Source organism: Heterodontus francisci, chromosome 6 (genome assembly GCF_036365525.1).
Source record: "Heterodontus francisci isolate sHetFra1 chromosome 6, sHetFra1.hap1, whole genome shotgun sequence".
Classification (NCBI taxonomy): domain Eukaryota; kingdom Metazoa; phylum Chordata; class Chondrichthyes; order Heterodontiformes; family Heterodontidae; genus Heterodontus; species Heterodontus francisci.
Window position 1 is genome coordinate 67,230,694 of NC_090376.1, and position 19,729 is coordinate 67,250,422.

The following is a 19,729-nucleotide window of genomic DNA, read 5'->3' on the forward strand; positions in this document are numbered from 1 at the left end:
CAACCCTCCAATCTGTAGGAACTGTTCCAGAATCTATAGAATCTTGGAAGATGACCACCAATGCATCCACTATTTCTAGGGCCACTTCCTTAAGTATTCTAGGATGCATACCATCAGGCCCTGGGGATTTATCAGCCTTCAATCCCATCAATTTCCCCAACACCATTTCTCTACTAATACTGATTTCCTTCAGTTCCTCTCTCTCACTAAGCCCTGTGTTCCCCAACATTTCTGGTTTGATATTTGTGTCCTCCTTTGTGAAGACAGAACCAAAGTATGCATTTAGTTGGTCATCCATTTCTTTGTTCCCCATAATATATTCCCCTGTTTCTGACTGAAAGGGACCTACATTTGTCTTCACCTATCTTTTTCACTTCACATACCTATAGAAACTTTTACAGTCAGTTTTTATGTTCCCCGCAAGCTAGCTCTCGTACTCTATTTTCCCCTTCTTAATCAATCCCTTGGTTCTCCTTTGCTGAATTCTAAACTGCTCCCAATCCTCAAGTCTGTTGTTTTTTTCTGGCAAATTTATAATACATAATATTAATCATTGTGCAAATCATTGGTTAAGCTATATGTCATGTTTTGGCATTGCTGACTATTTTGCCATGGAAGGATCTTTGTGCAATTCATATTAAAATGCTACTAAGTTAACTTTTACTCTTCAGTTCTGTGCTGGGAACACAAATTAGTATTCATAGAAAATCAGGGGCAAAATTGGACTGGGCTCAAAAACGGCCACAGGGATCACAATGTGGGATTACACCACGCGAATTGCTTCCAATACAAGTAGAACACAAACTTTGTGCTGCCTGCTAACTTAAATGATTACATCCTGCAGCTCGCACTAAGTACACTGTAGAAGTTGCACACATGAGCAAGGGGAGGAAAATTGTGACAGGCTAACACAAGTTAAATCTAAAATAAAAACAAAAAGTGATGGAAATACTCAGCAGGTCTGGCAGCATCTGTGGAGAGAGAAGCAAAGTAAACATTTCAGCTCTGTGACCTTTCATCAGAACTGGCAAAGGTTAGAAAAGAATTAGGTTTTAAGCAAGTGAAGGGGAGAGGGGGTGGAGGAGAGAACAAAAGGGAAGGTGTTTGATAGGGCAGAGGGAAGGAGAGATTAAATAACAAAGCTGTCCTGGGACAAAGGCAACGAGTGTGTTAATGCCTGTGGTGAAAGACAAAGCATTAGCCCAGAGAGAGTGTTAAGAGCACAATAATGAGCAGCTCTGACTACATGAAAAGCAGGCACATGGCTAAAAAATAAAATATTTTTAAAAAATGATCAGTCATGCTCTGAACCTATTGAACTCAATGTTCAGTCTAGCCTACACCAGTAAAGATCAGCCTGCACCTCTTAAAGGGGAGGTCCACTCTGGATGAAGCAGATGCTGAAAGTCATTCTAAAAGTGAATTTGACATGGGGAACACTCAATAATGGCACAACATGAGAGAGCACAAGCTCCAAGATTTCCCACACTGCACTGGAAGCCTTGGTGAAGATGGCAGAGAAGAGGAGAAATGTGCTCTATCCATATGGGACCAGGAGGTCTTCCAAACGAACTTTGAGGAGGTAATGGGACCAGATACCCATGGCAGTCAATGCCAGGGGTCAAACCCTGATGGCCAGGACACAGTGCAGCAAAACATTCAATGACCTCACATGAGTGCTCATGGTCAGTGAATGCATCTTCAAATGCCATATCCTAATAGTTGCACCGCTTGCCTCAGACACTGCTCAATGCACCACATCCCATCACTCATCTACCAACAATCTCTATCAACCATGACTCATACCTCATATTCATAGCTTCACCTCACCCTCACACACTTAGCATTGCTGCAAGCCTCATGAAGCTCAAGACCATCCAGGACAAAGCACCCCATTTGATCAGCACCCCATCCACGACCTTAAATATTCATTCCCATCTCACTGCAGATATTCAGTCATGACAGCCACATCACCCAAACACATTGCACCACACTCACTGACACTCTTCCCTCTCTTTTGCAGGACATGGTGGCAAATAACTGAAGGAAGCAACACCTAACCAGTGCGGAACAGCATGGCCACATGTTCTTAGGCACATGGAGGAGATGGTGCTCGCCATCACTGGAGTAGTCATTGCTGAGGCCATGATCAGAAGTGGGCTGAAATTTTTTTTTTATACTTTCAGTGCTGGCATTTGTCGTCCATACCTACTTGCCCATGAGAGGATGGTGGTGAGCTGCCATCTTGAACCGCTGCAGTCCATGTGGTGTAGATGCACCCTCAATGCTGTTAGGAAGGGAGTTCCAACTTTCTGATCCATCGACAGTGAAGGAACAGCGATATAGTTCCATGTCAGGATGGTGTGCGGCTTGGAGGGGAACTTATAGGTGGTGGTGTTCCCATGCGTCTGCTGCCCTTGTCCTTCTAGGTGCTAGAGGTCACAGGTGCTGTCGAAGGAGGCTTTGCAAGTTGCTGCAGTGCATCTTGTATATGGTACACAGTGCTGCCACTGTGCATTGGTGGTGGAGGGAATGAATATTTAAGGTCGTGGATGGGGTGCCGATCAAATGGGCTGCTTTGTCCTGGATGGTCTTGAGCTTCATGAGTGTTGTTGGAGCTGCACCCATCCAGGCAATTGGAGAGTATTCCATCACACTCCTGACTTGTGCCTTGTACAAGCTTTGGGAGTGAGGAAATGAGTTACTCGCTGCAGAATTCTCAGTCTCTGACCTGCACTTGTAGGCACAGTATTTATATGGCTGGTCCACTTAAGTTTCTGGTCAATGGTAACCCCAGGATGTTGTTGGTGGGGTATTCAGCAATGGTAATGCCCTTGAATGTCAAGGCGAGATGGTCAGATTCTCTCTTATTGGGGATGGTCATTGCCTGGCACTTGTATGGCACGAATGTTACTTGCCGCTTATTAGCCCAAGTCTGAATGTTTTCCAGGTCTTGCTCCATGTGGACATGGACTGCTTCAGTATCTGTGGCGTTTCAAATGGTACTGAACACTGCAATCATCAGTGAACATCCCCACTTATGACCTTATGATGGAGGGAAGGTCATTAATAAAGCAGCTTGAGATGGTTGGGCCTAGGACTACCCTGAGGAACTCTTGCAGTGATGGCCTGGGGCTGAGATGATTGGCCTCCAACAACCACAACCACCTTCCTTTGTGCTAGGTCTGACTCCAACCAGTGGAGAGTTTTTCCCATGATTCCCACTCAATTTTGCTAGGGCTTCTTAATGCTACACTCGGTCAAATGCTGCCTTGATTTCAAGGCAGTCACTTTCACCTCACCTCTGGATGATGGTATTCTCATATCTTATCCTCCTTCTTGCATCTCGCTTCCCTCTCACCAACAATCTCTTCTTATTTATAAGTACAGATGGTTTAAACATGCACTTCTTACTGCCTGCCACCCATCCCCTCATCACAACCCTGCACTTATGATTTTCTCCTTTCAGATACCCAAGAAGTGCAACCTAGTCATGCAGTGGTGGAGGAGAAAGAGGAACAAAAGCTAAAAGACAATGATGATGACGAAACACCATTACTCGATTTCAAACTCGTAGACATCTACTCAGATACTGACACCGCTTGTAATCTAGGGGAAAGCATAAAGGTGAGATTTGCACATGGTGAGAGACTGGGCCTGCAATCAGGTCAGGGGGAAAAGTTAGTGTAGGTGCCGTCGTGCTAGAGGGTGAGATCACTCACGTGTGCTGCTGCAGAGGACTCAGTGGACCTTGATGAAGCAGGTTACAAAAGAAGGTTAGTGGGTCTATTTGGTGCATTGGCAGGCCTGTTAGAAAACCTGCGTGCAATGACAAGGAGCATGGAGATGTTTGGCACCAAATTGGCACAGAGCTTTGTGCAGAGCTTGGAGCCCATCCTTTCCCACACGGAAGTGGTGGCCAACTCTACCAACCTACATGGGGACCCAAACATGGTGCAATGTCTCATGGCTGATATCTTAGCTTCCATTCCAACACAAACAGAAGCCACCCAACATCTGAGTGCTGCAATGCAAGTTCAGACTGCTCTCATGCAAGCTCAGCTCACTAGCTTGTAAGTTCAGATTGCTTCCATCATGGCTGCGGATACAAGCGCTCAAAGGGGCTTGCAGGGTCTCATAGCAGTCCAGCATTCTGTCCTCCAACGTATTACTAGGATTGCTGTGGCACCACCCCGGAGGAGTGGCAGTGACTCCATGGGGAATGTACCTGCTGTCCTTTCTCAGGATGACAGCATTCATCCTCCCACCACTGCCACTGCATCGGTGTCCTTGCTGTTGCCTGTCAGAAAGGCAGCCCAGACTGCTGCTGCCCTTGTCGAGATGTTGCAGCCTTCTAGGGCTAAAGCTGCTTGGGGTTGTCCTGCAAGGCCACCTGCAGTCTCCTCCATTGAAAGTCAGCAGCCTACCACCAGCCATGCTATAGCCACTGAGGTGGCATTGCGTAGGATCACTAGGAAAGGCAAAGGCACACTTAAAACAGAATGTAAGAGCTTAAGAAAATAAGACATTGGAACTGGAGAAATCCATTTGGCTCTTCGAGTCTGCTCTGCCATTTAGTAAGATCATTGCTGATCTAATATCTTAACTACACCTTAACTGCATTAACTCTACATCCCTTAATTCCCTTAGTGCCCAAAAATCTATCAACCTCTGCCTTGAATATACTCAAAAATTGAACGTCCACAGCTCTCTGGGATAATCACCCTTTGAGTGATGAAATTTCTCCTCATCTCAATCCTGTGTCCTAAAAAGGCAATAAGAGAATGTTCAAGGATGATTGAGGTTTGTATGCAGTTTGTCATGATTTGATTTATAAATTTGTTTTGAACTGTTTATCTTGTGTTGGCTTTTATTTTTGTATTGTGGCAAAGCAGACTCTGTGATGGTCAGGAACCAAGATGAAGTAGGGTGCGGGACTGTTGCTGAATGGGGAATTGGCGTTTTGTTTTGTATTGTAGTCAATGGGTCGATCACAGACAGCCCAGTCAGAAAGGGGCTGTGTTGGTTGCCTCTACCCTTCTCTTTGTTCTATTCCAGAAAGCCAGGTGGTAAAGGATAGAACTGGAGCCAATTTTTACACACTTTTATAAGCTTTTATTTGCAGAGATATGCATTATAAACATCCATCTCCTAACCTAACCACCACAGTTTCAGTCTGTGTATACTTCTAGGGGCTCAAATGAATCCCCAGTTAATGCCCACCACCTGCATGCAATTCAACACAATTAATAAACAATTAACACTCTTTCTCCTCCTCCTCCTGCCCCTGAGATAGTCACTATATGCCTGGTGGCAAGGACTGTGCCCTCATGGTAGCAAGGTTAAGCAGCATGCAGCAGACCACCACAAATCTTGATACCTGCCCTGACGTATACTGCAGTGCTCCTTCAGAGTAGTCCAGGCAACAAAAGCTTTGTTTCAGCATGTCAATGGTGTGCTCTATGATATTTCATGTAGTAGCATGGTTTTTGCTGTATGCATGCTGCCCATGTGTCTGTGGGTTGTGCACTGTAGTTTTGAACCATGTTGTCAGCAGATTGCTGTTGTCACCCAGTAGCCAATCTTTGGTTTTTGATGACTCGACTGTTGCTGGCACAAATGGACTGCCGCACAATAAAAGTATTGTGACTGCTGCCAAGATAGCAGACATTGGCCTATATGATTTGCACACCATAATAATAATAAAAGCAAAATACTGCAGGTGCTGGAAATCTGAAATAAAAACAAAAAGTGCTGGAAATACTCAGCAGGTCTGGCAGCATCTGTGGAGAGAGAAGCAAAGTTAACATTTCAGGTCTGTGACCTTCCATCAGATTTGCACATCAGTTGGACGTTGAAGGAGTGGAATCCCTTTCAGATGTGGTACATTTCAGAGTTGACAAACAGCACTCTCAAATCTGCGTGCATGCAGTCAATGGCACTGTGCACCAAGGGGAAGCCTGTAATCATCAGGTGCTCGCTCAGCTGCTGCTCTCTGGCAAGAGAGAATGAAATGTATTCAACTCTCTGAATAGAGAACGTCAGTGACCTGCCTTAATCAACAGTGGATGGCCAACTAGGAGGTATTGCAGATATCGCCTTCTCCAGTCTGGAAGGAGCCTGACACATAAAAGTTCATGGCCATGGTCACCTTCACAGCTACTGTCAATGTCATCCTTGCCCTGCTCTGAGGTTGTAATTGTGGCTGCAGCAGGTGGCAGATTTCAATTAGGACATCTGTCATGAAGTACAGACATCTGAAACACTATTCCTTGCTGAGAATCGGGTAGGAGAATTGCTCTCTGAACATCCTAGGCAGATATGGCAGCCTGCTGAGAGCCTTACTTTCCCTCCTTCTTCTCGCTCTTCAAGCAGCTTGTCCTGCTCTTAGGCACCTCTGCTCAATCTTCCTGTTTTGCTGTAGTGCAATGGGAATGCCTATTATTGCACCCAGGTCTAAGCGTAAGTGGCTTGTGCAGAATCCTTGAAGTCAGGACAAAACACTTCAGCACCTGCTGTACCATTTCCTGTAGACTTTAGCAATTTGAAACAACTTTAGAAGCCACCAAACACTTGTACAATTACAGCAACAGCCAGCAATCAATCAGCAAACTTACCTGTAAGTAGTTGATGATTCCTTTAAATAGCACTGGTGTTGGGTCCTTCCTACTGCTGAGTGTGTGTTCAGCTGTCTGTGATTAAGGAAGGATGTTAGCTGGAGCATTAAGCTCCAAAATAGCTGCAATGGCGTCAAATCAGCGTGAAATGCTGACTAGCATCATGACTCACCCACACTGCCTACTTGAGGCAGGTGCAAACTGCACACGCACTAATGCCATCAACAAGATGGTGTCCAGCGCAGCTCACACCAGAAGAGTGAGTGAATGTCGCGGACACCATTTTGGATCCAAAATGATACTTGTAGAGCTGAAACAGCAGGCACTAAAGAGCAGGATTTTGTGGCAAGCATCTTTTCAGATTGCTGCCACAGAGGAGTTAAAAAAAAAAAATACAGCCCCGTAATGAGTGACATTAGGAACTGGAAAACCCAATCCACTTGAGTTCAGTTGGAGCTAGTTTCAAGCAGTCACACCCGTGGATATAGTTGCCATTCTTCCGGGCAAGGAGAGGGTCAGAGATCAAACTGGAGGCTACCTGTCGAGTGAGGGAACAAAAGAACAAGAGAGCAAATGAAGCTGAATTTTGTGAGCCTGTGGCGGGTCCTGGCAGCGGACCCAGAGGCAGGTGCCGTCACAGCATGTCACTTGTGTGGCCGGCCAACCATGATCACATGATGGCTGGCCACTTAACATAATGGAGGCATGGGGCATGTCCTATTGCATGACAGGGCAGGGCTTCTAAAGGTTGATTGCAGCATCAGATGACTCCAATGCAGGTGCTGCCACCATTTTAAAGCTCAACCAGCCCTACTTGTATTGCTGCCTTTCAGTGAGGCAATGAAGCTGGAGTGCTGCTGGACACCTCTAATGGTATTTTGAACTCCTGGACCCCCTTGCACTACTGTGTAGCCACTTGCTGGGACTGCAACTCCTGGAACCCCTCTGCACCAGGACTGCCGAGCACGGACCGGAGCTTGATCAAACTGGGATCATGTCCGAGGCAAGACACCGGGTGGCCCTACGGTTTAGCGATGCCTCCTTGGAAATTCTCCTCCAGGCTGCAAGGGAAAGGCAGGAGACCCTCTTTCCAAGGGACTGCAAGAAGAGATCCTCCCACCTGACCAAGCAAGACTGGATGGAGATCGCAGAGGTCAGCAGCCATGGGGTCATTCCCTGGCACTGAGTCCAGCATCGCAAGAGAGTCAATGACCTCCTTCACTCCACAAAGGTAAGTCCTACATATCCATCTCCTCTTGGGGCTTGCATGTGGCTACACAGGAGGGAGCGTTACATGGAGAGGGAGTGACCACAAAGGCAAAGGGGTTAGATATCACCACATCCTGTCAGATACATGGCTGCATTTTGATGATAGGCCGCCTTCTTTCACAGCACAGCCCCATTACGTCCCCTGAGAGTAGATGTGGGAGGAGGAATGCGGGAAACCCCATTAGTGGACGAGGGGCTGACACTAGCATAACTGTTCTGTTGCTCTTCCTACAAAGTCTTACTATGTTCCTCTTTCCACTTGCAGGACAAATGGGCCCATAACACCCGGGAGACCGTGAGGACTGATGGAAGCATCCCAGATCTTCTTTCTCTGATGTCAGCAGAGGTGGAGGCCCTTGGGACCTAGTGGGAGCTACAAGACTTCTCATCTTACATCTTGTAGGAAGCGACAACAACAAGGCCATATCTCATTTTTGTTTCTGTAGGATCTGTAGGATCGTGACCTTTGTTGACATATAGAATCATAGAGTCATTTACAGCACAGAAGGAGGCTATTCGGCTCATCGAGTCCAGGCTGGCACTCCACGGAGCTATGCAGTCAGTCCCAAACCCAAGCTCGATCCCTGTAGCCCTGCAAGTCTATTTCTCAGGTTGCCATCCAACTTCCTCTGGAAGTCATTGATCATCTCCACTTCCACCATCCTTGGGGGTAACGAGTTCCAGGTCATTAGCACCCGCTGCTTAAAAAAGTGCTTCCTTATATTCCCCCGGCATCTTTTGCCCAAAACTTTCAATCTGTGTCCCCTAGTCCCTGTACCATTTGTTAATTACAGCAATTTTTCCTTGTCTAACTTATCTAAGCCTGTCATGATCTTGTACACTTCTAGTAAATCACCCCTCAATCTCTTTTGTTCCAAGGAGAACAAACCCAGCTTTTCCAACCTAACCTTGTAACTTTGTTCTTTCATTGGTCATATGGTTCAGACTCCACGAACATCGGAGGGTGATCCTACCCCAACAATTTACACTAACTTTCTGCCATTTTTCCATTTTTTCAGTCGTACGTCTGATTTTTTTTCTTAGTTTCAAACCTGCAGCTTTAGGCATCCATTCTGTGATACCGTGTTCTAATCTAGAAAGCCCAGCAGTGAAGGATAGAACGGGAACCAACATTTACACCCTGTTATAAGCCTTTATTTACAGAGATACACATTGCAAAACATGCACTTTCTAACCCCATTACTCCAGTTTCAGTCTGTTCCTATCTATAGGAGCACAAGTGAATCCCCAGTTAATGCCCACCACCTGCACACAATTAATATACAATTAACAAGGCAGGGTTAATGTTTCAGGTCTATGACCTTTTGTCAGAACTGGAAAATGTTACATATGAAAATCATAAATTACACTTCATAGAATCATTGCAATTTCAGCATAGGAGGGGAGTCAGGAGGTGAGTTACTCGCTGCAGGATTCCTGGCTTCTGACCTGCTCTTGTAGCCACAGTATTTATATGACTACTCCAGTTCAGTTTCTGGTCAATGGTAACCCCCCAGGATGTTGATAGTGGGGGATTCAGCGATCGTAATGCCATTGAATGTCAAGGGAAGATGACTAGATTCTCTCTTGTTGGAGATGGTCTTTTCCTGGCACTTATGTGGCGCGAATGTTACTTGCCACTTATCAGCCCAAGTCTGGATATTACTGCATTTCTACTGCATTTCTACACCAACTGCTTCAGTATCTGAGGGGTTGCGATTGGTGCTGAACATTGTGCAATCATCAGCGAGCATCCCCACTTCTGACCTTATGATTGAAAGAAGGTAATTGATGAAGCAGCTGACAATGGTCAGACCTAGGAAACTACCCTGAGGAATTCGTGAAGTGAAGTCCTGGAGCTGAGATGATTGACCTCCAACGACCACAACCACCTTCCTTTGCGCTCGGTATGATTCCAACCAGTGGAGAGTTTTCCCCCGATTCCCAAAAACTCCAGTTTTCCCAGGGCTCCTTGATGCCATACTTGGTCAAATGCTGCCTTGATGTCAAGCACAGTCACTCTCACCTCACCTCTGGAGTTCAGCTCTTTTGTCCATGTTTGGACCATAGCTGTTTTGAGGTCAGGAGCTACATGGCCCTGATGGAACCCAAACTGAGCATCAGTGAGTAGGTTATTGCTAACCAAGTTCTGCTTGATAGCACTGTCGATGACCCCTTCCATCACTTTGCTGATGATTGAGAGTAGACTGATAGGGCAGTAATTGGCTGGGTTAGATTTGTCTTGCTCTTTGTGTACAGGACATACCTGGGCAATTTTCCACAGTGCTGGGTAGATGCCAGTGTTGTAGCTGTACTGGAACAACTTGGCTAGGGGCACTGCAAGTTTGGAACACAGGTCTTCAGTACTATTGCCGGAATGTTGTCAGGGCCCATAGCCTTTGCAGTATCCAGTGCCTTCAGTCGTTTCCTGATGTCATGCGGAGTGAATCGAATTGGCTGAAGTCTGGCATCTGTGATGCTGGGGACTTCAGGAGGAGGCCAAGGTGGATCATTCACTCGACAATTCTGGCTGAAGATTTTTGCAAACGCTTCAGCCTTATCTTTTGCACTGATGTGCTGGGCTCCCCCATCATTCAGGATGGTGATATTTGTGGAGCCACCTCCTTCAGTTAGTTGTTTAATTGTCCACCACCATTCATGACTGGATGTGGCAGGGCTGCAAAGCTTAGATCTGATCCGTTGGTTATGGGATTATTTAGCTCTGTCTATCGCATGCTGCGTACGCTGTTTGGTACGCAAATAGTCCTGGGTTGTCGCTTCACCAGGTTGACACCTCATTTTGAGATATGCCTGCTGCTGCTCCTGGCATGCCCTCCTGCACTCTTCATTGAACCAGGTTGGTCCCGTGACTTGATGCTTATGGTAGAGTGGGGGATGTGCCAGGCCATGAAGTTACAGATTGTGGTTGAGTACGTCAAGTTGGGCCTAAATCAAGATTAGAATGTGGAGCACTGGGTGAGCCACATAACACAAGTGAGCAGGAGGAGAAAAGTGAGGCAGGGTCAGCTGTGGGAAGCCCGCTCGGAGGACGGAGGACAGACACAGCTAAGCTTCACTGGGCAAAGATGCTGGGCCTCGGGTGTCACACACAAGGGTAGTTTCTCTGGAGCATCAGAGGCAGATGAGTTCCCAAAAGTCGGAGATCCCTGAGGCATGCGGAGCCTTGGGCAGAAAATGCAGGAGTCCATGCAGTGCATGTGCTCTGTTATGACTCAGGGTTTTGAGCACATGAGCTCCTCCATTGAGAGAGTGGCCAACCTTTTGGAGAGCCATATGCAGCACCACTCCGAGTGGATGCAGAAGCAATGCACTGATATATACAGGAACAGTGAGACTCTCTGTACGTGGATCACTCAGCATTTCTGATGGCGCAGAGATTCTTGGAGTGGATGCCAGCTGCATCCCAGCTGGTGGCCTCAATCAACTTGTCAGGGCATCAGGAAAGGGCTGAGGCAATTGAAGGGGCCGATGAGAAGGCCACCCCCCGGGGCACTGGTGTCATCCCTTGCCTCCTCAGCCCCTCCAACTGAGGAACCCTCCATGCTGCAAGTCCCTGTAACAAAGGTTGGCCTGGAAGGATTTAGGTGCAGCAGCCTGTGGTGGAGCCTCCACGGCCACCTCCACGACGAGGATGGAAGCCACCAGGCATCTCAGCCAGAGGCAGAGACAATGGAGCAGGCTGCCTCCACCTCATCCACATAAGGAGTACCTCATAGAAGTGGACGTGAATGCAAGGCACAACATCATTAGTTGCACTTTGTGGGCCACCTGGGTGAAGTTCTCTCAATTTGTTTGGTCATTTATTTATCCTTTAATAATAATAATTGCTTATGATTGTGTTTGACATATATGTTGTTAATGCTTGATGTCAAAAGTGAAATGCAGTTTAAGGTGGGGGGTGGTTGCTTGGGGGGCCTGGGTCTGGTGCAGTTCCATAGCCTGTGATGCTGGAGAATGTTGGCAGTGGAAACCTAATTCTCACTGTTTATGGATAGCAATTGGATTCTTCAGATGTGTGCGCTTGCTGAATAATTTCTTTCTCTGATGGAGGTTGATTTACAAAGTCATCAGTCATAAGGGCTGAGAGGCATTCAAGTGAGAAGTTGCTGAATCAGCATCACCCTTGTGGCCAAGCCAGCCTGCCGATTACTGTGAGGCCTGGGACTGCCTTGGTGGGATTCCTCCAATGCCTGGGCACTGGGCTTCTCTGAAGCATCCCCTTTGTCCTCCTCTTCCTTCTCTCCATCCTCCTCCAAGGAAGAGGCACATTCCAGGTCCCTCTTCATCCAGCTCCATTCCTTTTTGTGTAATCATGTTGTGCAGCACGTGCAAGCAACCACAATATGAGACACTCTGGCTGACTTGTATTGGAGGGCACCACTTGACCAGCCAAGGCAATGGAAGCACTTCTTCAAGATGCTAATAGTCTGTTCAATGCAGGTCCATGTTAGCAGATGGCTCTGGTTGTAGCGCCTCGCTCCATCCGTGTCTGGGTACCAGATGGGCATCAGGAGCCACTTTTTTACGCATTAACCTTTATGCCCCAGCAGCCACCCACCAGAGTCTGGATGTTGGCCTGAAGAGATATAACATCTGGGACTCTCACAGGATGAAGGAATCATGAGAACTGCCCGGGAACTGAGCACACCTGAAACATGCACTTCCTGTGGTCATAGACCAGCTAGTCATTCAGTGAGTGAAAGCCATTTCTGTTCAGGAATCTGACTGGTTGGTCTGTTGGTGCCTTGTTGCTTTGTGGGTGCAATCAATGAGCACCCCCCACCGCCCCCCAGACCTGAGGGAATACATTGATGTGGCAAAGCCCAATGCCCTCTGTGCCTGCGCTGGCCCATTTGTCTCAATGTAGATGCCCTCTGGAATAGGGCATGGTGACCTACCTGATGGCATGGTGGGCTGCTGACTGCGAGATGCCACCCAGGCCTACAGCTGATCGTTAGAATGACCCAGATGCATAAAAATGCAAGGCAATGGTGACCTTGATTGCTGCACCTAGGGGACTGCCATGGGGGCCATGAGGCTTCAGGTCATTGTGCAGCAGAGCACAAAGGTCTGAGACCAACTGCTTAGATATGCACAGTCTCCTATGGCACTGGCGCTCTGATTTGCAGGTAGCTGGCTCTTGGGCCATAAACCCGATGTCTTGGGTAGTGCCTTCTTCCCCTTGCAGCCCCTTGCTGTATTCCTCTGGCCTCCTCCTGACCAGTAGGATACATCTGCTGAAGCCCCTCTTCACTGCTCTGTCCAATGTTAAAGTAGCCTGCTCCTATTTCAACTCCCTCAGTTGGCAATCGTTGGTTCACCAGGGCTTCCTATGCCAACCACTGCTGCCAAATGATGACAGCAGCATCACGTCCCTCTCATGAGTCCTACCTCTCACTCCTCAAAAATGCAAGCCTCTCAGTACCAGCGATGGCAACTTTGTGTCACTGGTTGACCAGCTGAGCATTAATCTCCGCTTCTTTACTTTGTTGACCAGTGCATCTATTAGCCCTCATGGCTCCCTGCTGTGTTCATGACAGCTGCACCCTGACATGTCCCAGACACTGCGTGTTCCCTGTGCCTCCCAATTGAAAATTTAAAATTGCTCCTCTGAAGCCTGAAAATGAGCTCATCAACGAGCTCAACAACCAGTTAATCTGAGCCGTGTAGATTCCTGGCTCCCCCTCTTCCACACTCCCTTTGAAAATTGTGTTGTGTTCCGCAGGTATCAGGATCCAGTGATGACCTCCGGGAATGCGATTTTCAAAGTGCACCCACACCTGTGCTTGCCCCCACCAGCAATTGAAAATCCAGCCCAATATCACAGATTGATCAAAATCAAGTATAATCCTATACTGTCTTCTGATCTGACTTAAATGAACCTTTGTACATAATGCATTCAAAGTTTCCTGTGTTTTTATGATAAAAGCATTATTACATAAAATCTACTGTCTTTGATGTACCACACTTGTAGACCACCTGTAGCTTTGAAAAATAAAGTCATATGCTAGCTTCAGTGAAACTGAAGAGGATGCTACATCACTCTGAAACACAGCCTGAAAGAAGAGAACACACATATAACAATGATTCATATTCATGCTTCATGAATTTGCCTTTCATTTTGTACAGGAGTAGCTTTGAGAAAATTGCTCTAATATCTTAGATGCTTTTCATGATAGCAGTCTCAAAGAAAATGTGTGATTTTAAGTAAAATTGCTCTGTTTTCTTTGATAAAAACAACAACATTAACCTTTTCTCTGCTGAATAAGTAGCAAGTCCAAATAGTTAACAGGAAAACCTGTGGCTTGTTCTTTCAGGATTATGGCACACGGTTAAAGAGTAATTTGTATAATAGTAAATACCATTATTACACAGAGTGTTCAATAATGCTAGTTGTTGAAGTTTTGTTTCCCTGCTCTGAGCAGTAAGAAAGAAAGAATTAACTTTCATTTAGTTAATGGACATTCCATAGTGCTTCACAGCATTGAAGTTCTTTCTGAAATGTAATTACTGTTGTAAGATGGTAATTCTGTAATGTTCAGTTCTGCAATAAGAAAATGAATTGTTAGATACTGTTATATTTCTGTGTTTTAGATAAGCCTGTTCTGCAGCTATCAGTGCGAGATCACTTTTCCGACTGAAAAAAGAGAGCTGGGCTATTTCTACCAGTGTTGCCAAATTTACTGACAACACCAAAGCAGGAAAATTTCTTGGGATTGCTCCTGTTCAGCTAAAATTACTTTGTGGGAAGTGAGGCAGGAACTCCATTTACCCACATTTACCAAAGGCCAGGATGCTAATAGAGGAAGGTTGCTGAAGGCAGGAAGTCAAGGTTTCCAACATGCTGTGGAGTTTTAATGCCACAGCTTGCATCTTTTCCCCTTGACAGGTTCCAAGCCCAGACATCAGCCTGGCAGGAGGACTCTGGAGCAGGTATGTCCACACAAGGGCGGAGGGTTGTCTGATCGTTGATTCTGGGGGGGGGGGGGGCGAAAGAGGCGGGGTGGGGGGGGGGGAGAGGAATGGGGCTGCCCGCTCCCTGACCCCAGGGTTTTTTGTATGAGATTGGGGTCTGACGGGGTGGGGGGGTGGTGGGAAGTAGCTGGGATGAAGCACTCCTGCTCCTTCTGGCCACAAGTCGTACTTTAAAGCTTCAGCTGCTGGGTTTCCTGAGTCCTGGAAAACCCAGCTTGACATCGTTAAACCCACAAATCAGAGGCTGCAAGCCTTACTAAAATATTTAAATTGCCAACTCGCTTTCTGGGAGAGGGTTGGCTGTCCGCCCCTTGTCCCGCCTCCATTAAACCCAGAAATGAATGGGTTGGAGTCTGGTTGGAGTCAGTTTTTAGATTTTTAAACTTTTAACATCTGACCTGACAACGAACCACCAATTCTCGGGTATTGAAATTCAGCCCAACGTTATTACTGCATTTCCATGTGATATCAGGAGCCAAGAAATTTTCCAGCCCAAGTTTTGAGCCCATGATCCAAAAATCTGTGGAGTGAAAACACATTGAAGAACCTTGGATGGGAGAGGAAAGTTGTCAATGGGATGATAGTTTGCAAGGACAGAGAGATTGAGGGTGTCCTTTTTTCCAATGGCATTGATAATGGCAGTTTTAAAAAGGAAGGGAAAAAATTACCATGGAGATGGAACATTTATAATGTTACGTGACATGGGGGCCAGGGAGGGAAGCTGAATGATCAAAATATGGGCTTGGAGAGACTGGGGAGGTAATGGGGAAGAAAACTAGAGAAAGGGAGACAGGGATTCAGGGATAGTGTGGGAGGGAGCCTTGGGGTAATTCATTTAGTGAGCAAATGAAAAAGGGAGAGCAGAGAAGTTAGCTGAACAGGTGGTCTCAATCTTGATTACAAAGAAATTCATGAGTTCCTTGCACTTGAATGGAAATGCAGGAAAAGGGATTTAAGGAGGTGATCAATAATAGAGAAAAGGAGTCAGGGTTATCTTTGCATTCAAGACTGATCCTAAATCTTTGGTATTGAGAACATAGCTTAGTAGAAATCTATATAGTCAAGTTAGATCTGGTGATGGGTCACTAAGCCAGTCATGCACCAAATTGTGTAACCAAAATTAAGACCTTACCAGGAGCAAGAACACAGATAGAAATAGTGATGGAACCATTCAAGGAAATTTTGATAAATTGGGTGGATTGGCTGAAAATGGGAAATTAATCTTCATGTTGGTTAAGTGAAGGATAATGAAACATTTGCGCTTAGTGAATGGATCCTATCTTAGATTGCCTGGTGGAGCTGTGGGATTAGGTAAAGCTCAACCCTCAGAGGTGGGGCTCAGAGTTCTGGATCATGGATTCACCTCCGTGATGGCAGATCACCATTCTGATGCATGGTGGTGTGGAATCAGCCCTCTGAGGGTGGAATCATCTCTGATATCAGAATCACCTCTGATGGCGGAGACACTGCTATGTCATGTCCTGGTACTGAAAAAACTTTGTGATGTTGGAATTACCTCTCAGTGCAGAATTAACTCACTAATAGCAGAATTATTTCTTTGATGTATCCTGTAGTGGAATCACCCCTCTGATGGCAGAATCGATCTATGAATTGTCGAATCACCCCAGTGCTAACAAAATTGATATCCCAATGGTGAATTCTCCTCTCTGATGGCGGAATCAACCCATTGATTGTGGAATCATCTGTGTACCAGTAAAATTAATCTTCCGACAGTGATATCTCCCCTCTGATGTTGGAATTACTTCTATGAGATATCCTGTTGGAATTGAATAGAAAATCATGGGCTGTGCACTCGTAACTTCTAATGCTGTGAAAGCCTCCACTCTCAAGATGAATGATCCTGGCTACAGTGGGTAGTCTTCAACTTAATAACTGGGTTCAATTCAGATGAAAAGCAATCATCTGACTTCACTACTCTCTTCATTAGAAAGTGCTGTAAACATCTTGGCAAATCCTTGAGGAAACTTTCCCTTCATTTTACTTTGTCAATGGTAATTGGCAATGCTTTCACAAAAGGTTGTGTTGACGTTGAGGCTTTTAGATATGGGTAATGCTGAAATTAGAGTCATAGAGTCATATAGAGTCGTACAGCATAGAAACAGGCCCTTCGGCCCACCGCGTCCATGCCGACTATAATGCAGATCTATACTAATCCCACCTGCCTGCATTAATTCCATATCCCTCTATGCCTTGCACATTCAAGTACCTGTACAGATGCCTCTTAAATGTCGCTATTGTTCCTGCCTCCACCACCTCCTCAGGCAGCTCATTCCAGATACCCACTATTCTTTGTGTGAAAAATTTACCCCTTTGATCCCCTTTAAACCTCCTCCCTCTCACCTTAAATCTATGCCCTCTAGTTTTAGTCACCCCTACCATGGGAAACAGACTCTGGCTATCTACCCTATCTATGCCTCTCATAATTTTATATACCTCTATCATGTTCCCTCTCAGCCTCCTTCACTCCAGGGAAAACAGACTCAGCCTATCCAATCTCTCTTTATAACTCAGGCCCTCCAAACCAGGCAACATCCTTGTGAATCTTTTCTGCACGCTCTCTAGCCTAATCACATCTTTCTTGTGGTGCGGCGAACAGAACTGCACACAGTACTCCAAATACGGCCGAACCAACATTATGTAAAACTGTAACATGACATCCCAACTCTTGTACTCAATGCCTCAGTCGATGAAGGCAAGCATGCCATATGCCTTCTTCACCACCCTGTCTACCTGTGTTGCCACTTTCAGGGAACTATGTACTTGCACCCCAAGGTCTCTCTGCTCAACAACACTCCCCAGGGCTCTGCCATTCACTGTATATGTCCTGCCCTGGTTTAACTTCCCAAAATGCATCACTTCACACTTGTCTGTGGTAAATTCCATTTGCTGCTCCCTTACCCACTGTCCCAGTTGATCTATATCCTGTTGTAACCTTAGACAACCTTCTTCACTGTCCACTATACCACCAATTTTGGTGTTATCTGCAAACTTACTAATCATGCCCCCTACATTCACATCCAAGTCATTAATATATATGACAAACAACAGAGGGCCCAGCACCGATCCCTGCGGCACACCACTGGTCATTGGCCTCCAATCTGAAAAACAACCCTCCACTACCACCCTCTGCCTCCTATCACCAAACCAATTTTGTATCCAATTTGCTAGCTCACCCTGGATCCCATGTGTTTGAACCTTCTGGACCAGCCTATCATGAGGGACCTTGTCAAAGGCCTTGCTAAAGTCCATGTAGACAACATCCATCGCCCTGCCCTCATCAATCCTCTTGGTCACCTCCTCGAAAAACTCAATCAAATTCGTGAGACATGATTTTGCACGCACAAAGCCATGCTGACTATCCCTAATCAGACCGTGCCTTTCCAGATGTATATAAATCCTGTCTCTCAGAATCCCTTCCAATAACTTTCCCACCACTGATGTAAGGCTCACCGGCCTGTAGTTCCCTGGCTTATCCCTGCTGCCCTTCTTAAATAAAGGCACAACATTAGCTATCCTACAGTCTCCCGGTACCTCATCCATGGCTAACGATGAAACAAAAATCTCTGCCAGGGCCCCAGCAAATTAGCAAGAGACTTATGATGCTGCTTCTTCACTCAACTACATTTTGCGAACTTGTTAAATGTAGCTTTATATTCCCAAACCAGATTTAACCTTCCTGCTCCATCAGTCATTTTTAGTCCTTGGTCATCTCACGCTCTCACTACTATCAGAGGTTGCAGCTACTTGTCATAATTTTCAAGTGAACTGGACTCATTTTCCTTCAAGATTGTATGCATTTTACTGTCTTTTCCTCCTGACTTTTGATTTCACTGTTCCCCTTGCATTTGGTAGGAATCAGCTGCTTGATCTAAAGGTGGTATATACCACTTTTCTTGCAAGGTGTAATATTTTTAATAATTGCTACTGTTGTTACATTCAAAAAAGGTTTAAAATACATTTTCACACACTTGTACTCAAATCATTGTCACGCTGCTGTTCAGTCCAGCATTCCAATGGGACGAATTTGTTCATTATAAATGAGCATTACATTTGTTATATGTTAGTAGTATTTACATTGTTACATTGGAGTTAATCTAAGACACATCAATATATTCAGTGTAAGTGGAGATTTGTTGTAAATAGATTCATTATAAGTGAGATTGTTTACATGTAGTTAGTATTAAGATTGAAAATATTCCTCTTCGCTTAGTTGATTTAAAAGGCAGTGAGCACCAAGCTGAAGGTTCTAGGTCCAATTCTAAATCTTTGTTGAGTTAGATACCTCAGTTAGAGTGACAGCAGGACTGTTATCATTGTCTTTAATGTGGTGAACATTTTAGGGCTAATTCTCTGATCCCACACTCCCAACATGAACCTCACTTGAAAGGAGAACTAATTGGGGTTACAATATTGTAGCCCCATCCCTGACCTGCTGGGAGCAGAGGATATTAGAATTAACCTTCCTGGCCTCTCGCATGCCAGCATTTGATTCTTAAACCTTGTAATTGATTGACATTTTACTTCAAGCACATTTTAATCCCAAATTATAATGTATCTGAATGTTCATCCCTGATTCAAACATGAATAGTCCCACCCAATCCCCCTTAGGGCAGTTTGGACTCCTGTTCAGAAGCCATACTTATGCACATTGCCAACTGCACTACTCATTCAAACAAAGTAAAGAACAATTTAGGAATGTAATTGTTTTGTAACTAGTGCACTGTCTAGTCACAAAGAATGCAAGTGATGTAAGACTGTGTAACTGAATGTGAAATGCTATAATTGTAGTTAGATAATTGGACAATTGCCTCTCTACCTTTTCGTTC